The sequence below is a fragment of the Trachemys scripta genome, unplaced genomic scaffold (genome assembly GCF_013100865.1).
Source record: "Trachemys scripta elegans isolate TJP31775 unplaced genomic scaffold, CAS_Tse_1.0 scaffold_26, whole genome shotgun sequence".
In the NCBI taxonomy this organism is placed as follows: Eukaryota; Metazoa; Chordata; order Testudines; family Emydidae; genus Trachemys; species Trachemys scripta.
Window position 1 is genome coordinate 1,357,740 of NW_023260511.1, and position 12,787 is coordinate 1,370,526.

Below are 12,787 nucleotides of genomic sequence, written 5' to 3' on the forward strand. Positions count from 1 at the left end.
CATCCTTTCTTTGGGGCGGGGGTAGGGGGCAAAACTAGACGCAATATTCCAGATGTGGCCTCAACGGTGCTGAATAGAGGGGAATAATCACTTCCCTTGATCTACTGGCAATGCTCCTACTAATGCAGCCCAATATGCCATAAGCCTTTTTGGCAACAAGGGCACACTGCTGACTCATATCCAGCTTCTCATCCACTATAAATCCCAGGTCCTTTTCTGCAGAACTGATGTTTAGCCAGTCGGTCTCCAGCCTGTAGCGGTGCATGGGATTCTTCCATCCTAAGTGCAGGACTCTGCACTTGTCCTTGTTGAACTTCATCAGATTTCTTTTGGCCCAATCATCCAATTTATCTAGGTCACACTGCACCCTATCCCTACTCTCCAGCATATCTTCTTCAGTTAATGAAGTAGACCACTACATAGTACTTCTTTTTCCAATGCTGCACAAGGGAGTGGGGAGGAGAGGGATAACTCAGTGGTTTGAGCATTGGCCTGCTAAACCCAGGGTTGTGAGTTCAATCCTTGAGGAGGCCACTTAGGGATCTGGGGCAAAATCAGTACTTGGTCCTGCTAGTGAAGGCAGGGGGCTGGACTGAATGACCTTTCAAGGTCCCTTCCAGTTCTAGGAGATAGGATAGGATAGGATATACACAGAGAACATGAAAAAATGGGTGTTGCCATACCAACTGTAACAAGAACAATCAATTAAGGTGGGCTATTACCGGTATCAGCAGGAGGAAAAAAAACTTTAGTAGTGATAATCAGGATGGCCCATTTCAAACAGTTGACAGGAAGGTGTGAGTAACAGTAGGGGGAAAAATTAGCATGGGGAAATAGTTTTTACTTTTTGCTTCATCAGTTCGGGTGGGAGTCCAAGCTTTTTTTTTTTTTTTGCTTCAGCAAAAATGGTAGAGCCAGCACAGCAGGGGGTGTGCTCAAAATTTTTTTGCTGATAGGGGTGTGTGATCAAAAAAGTTTGGAGACCACTGCTCTAAGGTGCCACAAGTACTCCTCGTTTTTTCTTGTGCATCTAGGCATTTGTCCCTCTTAGGTTAGGAGTTCTCTCTCCTTGCCTCAAGGGTCTTACGGTAATAGCTTTTAGCATTCCTGCTGCATCTGTTAATAACTTCTAAGCTAATTTCTTGATTTTCAGGTTTGGTCAGTTACTTCTGGTTTTTCTGTCTCACCAGCTCAGACTGCTTTGCTATTTCAATAGCTGTGTATAGGGTTAGGTCTCTTTTTATCTGAAGCTGCTGTGAAAGGGTTTTGTCTGTTAACCCACTAACCAGCCTCTCTCTGATATTTTCATGTTTTACAAAATCAGTTTTCAGCCAATCTATTCAGAGTTCTTATAAAACATTCAATATTTTCCCCTGGTTCCTGACTTCCCTGGTGGAAACATGCTCTTTCATAAAACACATTTCTTTGAGGGGTAAGGTATGCATAATACATAGCCAAACCCTTACATAGTCATCTTTCTGACAGTCTTTAATAAAGTAAAAGGATTTAAAGATATGCTCTGCCAGCTTCCGCATAGCATAAAGTAGAGAAGAAACCTGTGTATCTCCCATTTCATTGTGAAGCTTTTTTACCATTTGAAATCTTGCAAAACTCTGCTTCCAGTCTGTCCACTGTGAAGGTTTGCCAAAGCTCAAATTCTCTGGGGCATTGAAGAGTGGCATGTGGATGAGATAATACAACATTGTTTGGTGTTCCTTCTGTTTCTGTTCTCCTCTGATTCTAATTAAGAACACCATGTCATGTTCTGTTCGTAGGTACGGATTGTCCACAAGTCTTTTTCTTCTGAGTCAGGAACACAAGAGATGCATCAAATTCCTTTCTGTACCTCACCTCCTTGGAGATCCAAGTACTGACATTAGAGTAACCGGTCTGTAATTGCCAGGATCACCTCTACAGCCCATTTTAAATATTGGCATTCCATTAGCTATCTTCCAGGCATTGGGTACAGAAGCTGATGTAAAGGACAGGTTACAAACCATAGTTAATAGTTCTGCAATTTCACATTTGAGTTCTTTTAGAACTCTTGGGTGAATGCCATCTGGTCCCGGTGACTTGTTAAGTTTCTCAATTAATTCCAAAACCTCCTCTAGTGACACCTCAATCTGTGACAATTCCTCAGATTTGTCACCTACAAAAGACGGCTCAGGTTTGGGAATCTCCCTAACATGTCTCCCTTTGTATCCAGACCTGATCTCACAAGACTCGCTCCACCCAAACCTGGGCTCCCTGCATATGATTGCCTGGAATCTGCATGGCTGAACCCTGCAGAATGAGCTTGTTCAGAACAGGTTCACAAGATTCTCCTGGGCAGCAGGAAGCCTTCCACAAGGTCAGCTTACTGTGCAAAGTTCTCTGGTCTTCAGCTCAGGGAGTCCTGCCAATGCAAACTTCAATCCAGCTTATCTTGGACCACCTTTTATTGTTGAAAGAACAGGGTGTAGCCCTTTCCACTCTAAAGGTCCACCTGACAGCCATTTCAGCATTCCACCCAAAGGTTGACAATAGATTGCTCTTTTCACATGAAATGGTGATCCGTTTCCTCAAAGGTCTAGAGAGGACATTCCCGCAGATAAGAGACCTATCCCTCCATGGACTTGAAGCTTGTCCTGTCAAAACTAACAGGGTCACCCTTTGAACCGCTGGTGATGTGCTCTCCGCTACACCTTTGGTGTAAGGTAGCCTTCATGGTAGCAATTACTTTGGTCAGGAAGGTTTCAGACATTCAAGCCCTCATGGCAGAGCCCTCCTATACAGTTTTCTTTAAGGACAAGATACAGCTTTGACCACACCTGAAGTTTCTTATGAAGGTTGTTTCCCAATTCCATTACAACCAGTCAATCTTCCTGACAGTCTTTTCCCTACACCACATGCAATAGAGAAGAGCAACACCTGCATCCCTGGACATCAGACGTGCTCTGACCTTTATATTGAAAGGACCAAACCATTTTGTAGGTCACCACAGCTCTTCATAGCAATTACTGACAGAATGAACATGCTTCCTGTCTCTGCCTAAAGGATTTCATCTTGGGTCACATCCTGCAAACGAATGCGGTATGACCTCATAGGCATTCCCCCTCCATTGAACTTAACTGTCATCTTCATGAGGTCCCAAGCCTTTTTGGCAGCATTCCTAGCCCAGGTCCGAATCCAGGACACATGCAGAGCAGCGACTTGGTTCTCGGAGCACACATTCTTGATGCAGTACGCCATAATGCAGCAGGCTAGAGACAATGCCCACTTTGGCCAAGCGGTTCTAAGTTGGCTTGTCTGTTATCGCTGAGGCCATTTCCGAGTCTACTGCTTGCTAGTCACCAAAATCTAAATGGACATTGGCAAGCACTTGAAGAAGAAAAACGGTTACCTACCTCTCTATAACTGTTGTTCTTTGAGAGATATTGCACATGTCAATTCCAAGACCCGCCTTGGAGAGGTCAGAAAGAAGAAAATGAGGAGTGTGGGCATGATGGGGCCTCCTTATACCAGCGCTATGAGTGCGCGGCACCAGGGGGCATCAGAGCCAAACTGACGGATACTTCTAGAGGGAAAATCCCCTATACCTGTGCTCGGGGTGCACACACATCTAAATTAGAATGACCATGTGCAACACACCTCAAAGGACAACAGTTACAGAGAGGTAGGTAACCACTTTTTTGCGGTGTGAATGGCTCACAGGAACCTGATATGCCATCAGCATACTGGCTGTGTAATTCTATCCTCCAGAGACTCAATCACACAGTTAACTCTGTGAGGCCTACACCTTTGCAGCCTGTGGGCAGTGTGGTTAATCCTGGATAAAGTGATAACACTGGCCACTTATGAAACACCACATTTCCCCACCCATCCTATGACTTCTGAGAGGTGTTTTACCTCCTTGATCAGTGTGGGTTTCAGCTTGAGCCTGATGTCTGTCTTCTTATCCCATTCCCTCTCTGTTAGATTTTCTGTGAAATTCAGGCCAACTGTCTGAATATCGGTCTGCCAATTGTCGCTTTATAGTGACATCTCTAGGATTTTTGTCTGTTAACCAGAATCTCAGGTAGCTTAAGCAGAGTTTATAGAAGTATTCCATACCCATTAATTTGTAGATTTCATTGGCCATGGCAATGCCCCCCTCCCCCAACTCCCACCCAACATTTTATCATTTTCTTATTATAACACTTAATTTGAAGGGAAACCTCAGCTTTAGGGAATGTCCTCCTTGTTCTGAACTCACCAAAACCCACTGTTGCATGATTCAGGAGTCAGTTTAAACCTTTACAACTAAGTGTGTTTGCACTATTCATAATCTTTATAGTGATTTTTAACAGCTTTGTTACTGGGGATTACAGTGGATGAGAAGCTGGATATGAGTCAACAGTGAGCCCTTGTTGCCAAGATGGCTAACAGCATATTGAGCTGCACTAGTAGGAGCATTGCTCGCAGATCAAGGGAAGTGATTATTCCCCTCTATTTGGCACTGGTGAGGCCACATCTGGAATATAGTGTCTAGTTTTGGGGCCCCCACTACAGAAAGGATTGGAGAGAGTCCAGTGGAGGGCAACAAAAATGATCAGGGGGCTGGGACAGATGACTTATGAGGTGAGGCTGAGGGAACTGGGCTTTTTCAGTTGGCAGAAAAGAACAGCGAGGATGGATTTGATAGCAGCCTTCAACTACCTGAAGGGGGGGGGGGCGTTCCAAAGAGGATAGATCTGGGCTGTTCTCAGTGGTGGCAGATGACAGAACAAGGAGCGATGGTCTCAAGTTGCAGTGGGGGAGGTCTAGGTTTGATATTAGGAAACACTATTTCACTGGAAGGGTGGTGAAGCACTGGAATGGGTTACCTAGGGAGGTTTTTAAGGCCCAGATTGACAAAGCCCTGGCTGGGATGATTTAGTTGATGTTAGTCCTGCTTTGAGCAGGGGGTTGGACTAGATGACCTCCTGAGGTCTCTTCCAACACTAATGTTCTATGCTTCCATATCTGAATTTTTAAAATAACACAAATTGTCAAATATGGGGCACACTTGGAATGTAGGTAGTCAAAGATCATTAGTCAAAGATTAACCCAGAACATTACCAAATACAGAAAATAAGTTTTCATACATTACTCTACAGATCTGAAGACTGGGGAAGTGACTGTATCTCGATGCACTCCTGACTCCAAAACCCCCTTTTTGTATATACTGTTGAAGACAAGAAACTCCTTTCCACAATTGATCTAACTGAGTTCTAGCCCAGATATCTCATCAATAAGCTAAAGACATCTGCAATTGAGCTGTCTGTGAGAACAAATGAATCTTATTGACCTAAATATCAAGTTCAGCTTTATTACAGCACCTCTCACAAAACACATAGCAAAAATTCCTTGTCCATTACTACTAGACCTGCTTTGTGAATGTGGAAACAATTACTGTGGATCAGCAGGGTCAGAGCCTGGGATTAAACACTCCTTCACTGATTAAATATATTCCAACCTTTGGTAACTTAGGCTTGGTCTACACTAACCCCCCAAATTGAACTAAGGTACGCAACTTCAGCTACGTGAATAACGTAGCTGAAGTTCGAAGTACCTTAGTTCGATCTTACCTCGGTCCACACGCGGCAGGCAGGCTCCCCCGTCAACTCCGCGGTACTCCTCTCGTCTAGCTGGAGTACCGCAGTCGACGGCGAGCACTTCCTGGTTCGACTTATCGCGTCCAGACAAGACACGATAAGTCGAACCCAGAAGTTCGATTGCTCGCCGCCGAACTACCGGGTAAGTGTAGACATACCCCCACTAAGATTTAATCTAATTATAGAGAACATTTTAATTTGACAGGTACAAAGCCCTAAATTCATAGATACAAAACACTTTGGTTTATACATAAAAAAAGATTTAGGTTTATATCTGTATAAAATAATTGTAGGGTTTAATATCTAATCACAGTTTCAAGTATCAGAGGGGTAGCTGTGTTAGTCTGAATCTGTAAAAAGCAACAGAGGGTCCTGTGGCACCTTTAAGACTAACAGAAGTATTGGGAGCATAAGCTTTCGTGGATAAGAACCTCCCTTGCATCTGAAGAAGTGAGGTTCTTACCCACGAAAGCTTATGCTCCTAATACTTCTGTTAGTCTTAAAGGTGCCACAGGATCCTCTGTTGCTAATCACAGTTTATATCTCAACAAAACCTGAAAGAATTTCATGGGGGAAAGAAAAGGTGCAACCCTAGTTGAACAGTTTTCCCCCCGTTGAATTTTCAGGGCTAATCCAAAAAATGGAGGTGTCAGAGTTTCTCAAATAGATCACACAAAGTATTTTATATTAGAATTAGGCAACCTAAATATAAGGATCCATACCAGCTCCCTCTACAATAAAGTTTTCTAGAAAATAGGTGCAAGGCACAGAGGTGTAATCATTGTGAGAACCACTGCTCTGAAATATTCCCAAATATTTGTCACTAAAATCTCAACAGTAATAATGGAATAGGAGTAATATTTATTTCTGCAGTAAGAGGCTATCCCTGCTATCCTCACTCAAGGAAAACTACCATTGACTATCTATCTATACATCTATCTGATCTTTGTTATGCAAGTTCAAATACAGAGTTTTTCCACTGATGACAAGACTTTTTTCCGGAATCACACAATTGCAACTGAGAGCAGATTTTGTCCCTTTGCCCTCAACTATGAAAAAACATGACCCAGTTAGACAAAATATAGGGTCCTATTTTTCAGTGTTTATTTCAGAAAAAAAACAAAACAAAACAAAACTTCCTGTGGATATAACTTTGTGAGAGTGAGGGGACTTACTCTGTACTCAAACTTATATAACTGAGAGCAGAATTGTCCCCAAGGTTTCATATGTGGAGTGCTTTTATTCTGATTATGTATGGAATACTTTAGTAATATATTTAGCAAAACAGCCTTTACTATTAGTTTTCCCAATGAAAAGAATAAAAATTTAAAAAGGAATATGTAAAAATGTTGTTTTCTTTTGGAATCTGAAACCTTGATGAAAACAGTAAGTTCTTCTTCAAGTGCTTGTTCATGTCCATTCCAATCAGGTGTGTGCGTGCGCATGTGCATGGTGGCCAGAAGATTTTTCCCATAGCAGCATTCATCAGGTAGGCCTGGGTGCCACTGGTAGTCGCGCCTTCATGGCGCTCAATATAGAGCCCTGCCGACCAGCCACCCCTTCAATTCCTTCTTACTGCCAGTGACGGTTGGCTGGAACTTCCCGTAGCTCTTGCTTAGCAAGCACATTCTGCAGTTCTTTGTATATAGTTGTCAAGGTGCCTCCCCCACTCTGAACTTTAGGGTACAGATGTGGAAACCTGCATGAGATAACCCCCTAAGCTTAGTTACCAACTTAGGTCTAAGATGCCACCACCAAATGATTTAAACAATAAACAGGGAAAGGACCATTTGGAGTTCCTCTTCCCTCAAAATATCTCCCCAGTCTTTATCCCCCTTTTTCTGGCAGGATTGGGACTGATTTACCTCCCACCAATTCCTGGTGAGCCCAGATCCAAAAAACCCTTGGATCTTAAAACAAGGAAACATTAATCATCCCCCCTTCCCTGGCAGGATTTGAGTTTAATTTCCCTCCCCCCACCAATTCCTGGTGAGTCCAGATCCAAAAAACCCTTGGATCTTAAAACAAGGAAAATCAATCAGGTTCTTAAAAGATGACTTTTTATTAAAGAAAAGGGGTGAAAGGAATACCTCTGTGAGATTAGCATGCAAGCTACTCTCACAGACAACAGATTCAAAACACAGAGGATGTCCCTCTGGACAAAACCTTAGTTACACAAAGAAACCCAATTTGATTCTCCCTCTATGCAAAAAGAAGTCACAAAAGAAAATAAACATAATCTAATGCATTCCTTCTCTAAACACTTACTATTAAGAAATGTTAGATGGCTGATTCCTGGATCCTTCACCCAGCACAAACTTTTCTGAACAGACAAAGACTGATTTCCCTCCTCCCTCTTTTAAAATATCTGATCTTCTCATTGGTTCCTCTGGTCAGGTGTCAGCTAGGCTATGTGAGCTTCTTAACCCTTTAGAGGTAAAAGAGGAGTTAACCCTTAACTGTCTGTTTATAACAATAGTTTACCTTAGTCATTAGTAATTAGAGTAATTAGTAATTAGAGTTGTTTGGGGTCCCCACCATTTCGATTCCCTGGAGCCGTGGTATGCCACGGTCCCTGGGATTTAAAAACTGTGTGGCCTGCACAAAGCGCAAACCAAAGAGTGATCCACAGTCCTCGTGTTACGATGCCTAGGGGAGGGTCACCAAAAGGATCTCTGTAAGATCTGCCATGAGTTCCGCTCTAGAACTCTTAAAGAAAGGGAACAGCGGCTTAAAGTGATCCTCATGGAGGCAGCTCTATGCCCCCATTTGGACCTGGGCCAAAGGGACACAGCTCCTAACAGAAGTACTGGGAGCATAAGCTTTCGTGGGTAAGAACCTCACTTCTTCAGATGCATCTGTGAGTTCTTACCCACGAAAGCTTATGCTCCCAGTACTTCTGTTAGTCTCAAAGGTGCCACAGGACCCTCTGTTGCTTTTTACAGATTCAGATTAACACGGCTACCCCTCTGATACTTAGCTCCTAACACTTTCTCCTCAACGTGGAGTGCCCCAGCACTGTCGTTAAGCTTGGTGCCGAGAAATACTCATCCCAGGGTGCTCGGCACCGGCATGGCACCTCCTGAGGCCCACCAGAGCGCAGGCACTGATCCCACTCGCCGGGGCCTCAGAAGAAAAAGAAGTCAGACAGTCGCTCACCTCCGGCTAAATCCAGAGAAGTAAGAGCACAGGCGGGCCACAACTCCAGATCCCCTATTGGGGCCGCATTGACTCCTGCCCAAGCGAGGCAATTGAGTCCGGGCCCCCCAGGGTCACTTGTCTGTATGGTCAAGCAGCTACCTCTCCCTTCAATGCCAGAAGCTTTCAAAGCTGCTTGGGACCTGCTGCACCCGAGGAGGGAGTAACCTTCAGCACTGGCGTTCCACCCTGCCCCCAGGTGCAGTCAAGAGGAAAGCCGGCAATGATGTCCAGTCACTCACCCTCTCCATGTTCTTTGGCACCAGCCCACTTGGACGGAGAACCTACTCGCTCCCCAAGTTCTCGACGCTCGAGGCACCAAAGCTTGGCTCCTCCATGGTCTTCAGTCTCAGAGACCTTGGAGTCAGAGTCTGACTCCTACCGATCTAGGAGGAGTAGGAGCTGAAGATCAAGGTCAGAGAGAGAAAGGTGAGAGCCCCAAGTGTGGCCACCACAGTGGCAGAATCCACCAAAAGCCAAAGGTGGCCTCAGGCCTATCCTGGACCTGTGAGAATTCAACAAGTTTGTGAAGAAACTCAGATTCCACATGGTCTCCTTGGCCTCCATCATCCCCTCACTAGATCCAGCAGACTGGTATGCGACCCTTGACTTGAAGGATGCATATTTTCATATCACAATCACTCAGCCCCACAGGAAGTACCTCAGGTTTGTGATCAACAGTATAGACTACCAATTTACAGTCCTCCTGTTCGGCCTGTCAGCAGCACCTCAAGTCTTCACCAAGTGCATGGCAGTTGTATTGCCATACCTCAATGACTGGCTGATCAAAGGCCTCTCCAGGACCCAAGTGGAAGCTCAGATCAGATTCATCAGAACCACCTTCACCAGCCTGGGTCTACTTCTAAATGAAGCAAAATCAACTCTGTCTCCCATCCAGAGGATAGAGTTTATAGGGGCAGTACTGGACTCGACCCAAGCCAGGGCATACCTGCCAGAGGCAAGGTGTCAGGCCCTGAATGATATAATTTGAGGCCTCAGACAGTTCTCCACCACTACAGTGAGGAACTGCCTGAAACTTCTTGGACACATGGCACAGCACGCCAAACTCAGGCTTTGACCGCGTCAGTGTATCGCTCAGCCCGGGACAGCTTAGATAGGATCGTGACCCTGCCTCTCCCGGTCCTTGACTCCCTCCGGTGGTGGATCGATGCTCAGGAGGTGTGCTCAGAGGTTCCCTTTGCCGCTCCACAGCCATCTCTGTCACTGGTGACAGATGTGTCAAACTTGGGCTGGGGAGCTCATCTGGGAAACCACAGGACTCAAGCCTCCTCCGCCCCAGATTTGAAAGTATCTTGTCCCCTTATTGGTCCTTTGGGTCAGGTGTCAGCTAGATTACCTGAGCTTCTTAACCCTTTACAGGTAAAAGAGGAATTAACCCCTTACAAGGTATGCTACCCTTAGTTGTATGTTTATGACAGACACTCAATTAAAATGCTGCCCAACTCCATTGGTATGTACTTGGTCAGAGGGCTCATTCACTCCCCTTGGCCACTGCATCCATACCACTGTTTTTAGGCACAATCTCGAGCAGACCTGTCATGTGTTCATACACTGAAGCTGGAAATCACACCTCCCAGCTACTATGCAGATTTCAACAAATTCAGAAAAATAGTAGTCAAGGTCCCATGCAGAGACCAATTAGAAAGAAAAGGGGTCAAAGGAGGACTGGCAGTTGTTAAATGGTGTAATTCCAGAGGCTCAATATCAAGCTATTCCAATTCAGAGAAGAGCCAAAGGAGACCAATGTGGCTGCACAAGGAACTTTTTAGTTGTCTAAAAACTAAAAGGGATACACACAGGAAATGGAAGGAGGGGAAAGTCACCCAGGAAGTATACATGGGAATAGCGTAAGTGAGTAGGGACAAGATCAGGAAAGCCAAGGCCAGGAATGAGTTACAGTTGGCAAGAAATGTTAGCAACAACAAGAAGTGGGGTTTCAGACAAAAAGAAAATTCAGGGATGATATGAGTCCATTGCTCAGTGAAGAAGGTGAGCTGGTAACAGAAAATTATAAGAAGATGGCACTGTTCAATGCCTACTTTGCTTCAATCGTCACACAAAAAATAACATGTGACTTGGTGACTAGCCCTAGATAATAGAGGGGAAGGAATGCAGATCAGGATAAGTAAAGAACACATCAGAGATATTCTGACTAATTTGAATGAATTCAAGTCAGCAGGGTCTGATGCTACTCACCCCAGGATGCTGAAGGAATTAGCTGAAGAAATCTCAAAGCCACTGGCAATAATATTTGTAAATTCATGGATGACAGGAGCGGTCCCAAAAAACTGGAGAAGGTACAAGGTAGTGCCCATATTTAAAAAGGGAGAAAAGGAAGAGCTGAGTAACTATAGAACAGTCAGCCTGACATTGATAACTGGGAAGATATTAGAGCAATGTATAAAATATTTAATTTGCTAATACCTGGAGGATGAAGGAATAATCACTAGCACCAAGCATGGATTTACTAAGAATAAATCATGCCAAAACAGTTTGATTTCTTCTTTGACAGGGTAACTAGTTTTGTGGATAGGGGAAATGTGATGGACATAATCTATCTGGACTTTAGCAAGGCTTTTGACACAGTCCCACAAGACATTCTGACAAGTAGACTGGAGAAATGCGGGTTCAGTGAAATGACCATTAAGTGGATAAATAATTGATTAAACAATCACAAAGTGTATCTATTAATGGAATGAGTGAAAGGAGGTCCCAAGTCGGGTTCCACAGGGATCTATTCTGAGTCCGTGTTATTTAACATCTTTATTAAAGACGTGGATATATGAATAGAGGGCATACTGATCAACTTTGCAGATGACACAAAGCTAGGAGGGTTTCAAACACTTTGGAGGACAGAGCTAAAATTCACAGGGATCTGGATAAATTGGAGAACTGGGCTATAGACAACAAAATGAAATTCAACAAAGACAAATGAAAAGTGCTACACTTAGGAAACAAAAACCAGAAATGGGGGATAACTAGCTTGGCAGCAGCACTGCTGAGACAGATCTGGGAGTTGTGGTGGATCACAAACTCATCATGAGTCAACAACATAATGCTTTTGCAAAAAAAAGCAAATGCAATTTTAGTTGCATTAACAGATGCATAGCATGCAGGTCATGGGCGATAACAGTAGAAATCTACTCAACACTGGTTAGGCCTCAGTTGGAATTCTGTGTCCAATTTTGGTCACCCATATATAGAAAGGTCGTAGAGAAACTGGAAAGGATCCAGAGGCAAGAGACAAAGATGATTAAAAGGATGGAATGCGAATCATAGGAGCAAAGGGTGAAGGAACTGGGTATGTGTAGTTTGGAAAAGAGGAGATGAAGAGGGGAAAGGATAACAGTCTTCAAATCATAGAACCATCGAATATCAGGGTTGGAAGGGACCTCAGGAGGTCATCTAGTCCAACCCCCTGCTCAAAGCAGGACCAATCTCCAACTAAATCATCCCAGCCAGGGCTTTGTCAAGCCTGACCTTAAAAACCTCTAAGGAAGGAGATTCCACCACCTCCCTAGGTAACCCATTCCAGTGCTTCACCACCCTCCTAGTGAAAAAGTTTTTCCTAATATTGAATCTAAATCTGCCCAAATGCAACTTGACATCATTACTCCTTGTTCTGTCATCTGCTACCACTGAGAACAGTCTAGTTCCATCCTCTTTGGAAGCCCCTTTCATGTAGTTGAAAGCTGCTATCAAATCCCGCCTCATTCTTCTCTTCTGCAGACTAAATAATCTCAGTTCCCTCAGCCTCGCCTCATAAATCATGTGCTCCAGACCCCTAATCATTTTTGTTGCCCTCTGATGGACTCTTTCCAATTTTTCCACATCCTTCTTGTAGTGTGGGGCCCAAAACTGGACACAGTATGCCAGATGAGGCCTCCCCAATGCCGAATAGAGGGGAATGATCACGTCCATCAATCTGTTGGCAATGCTCCTACCTATACAGC

The 12,787-nt window shown here is 44.2% G+C and overlaps 1 protein-coding gene across 3 annotated transcripts in view; it reads left to right on the plus strand.

Moving 5' to 3' along the window:
* LOC117870356 (butyrophilin subfamily 1 member A1-like) overlaps window positions 1–12,787 on the plus strand; it is a 102,067-nt gene that overhangs the window by 74,615 nt on the left and 14,665 nt on the right. The window lies entirely within an intron of this gene.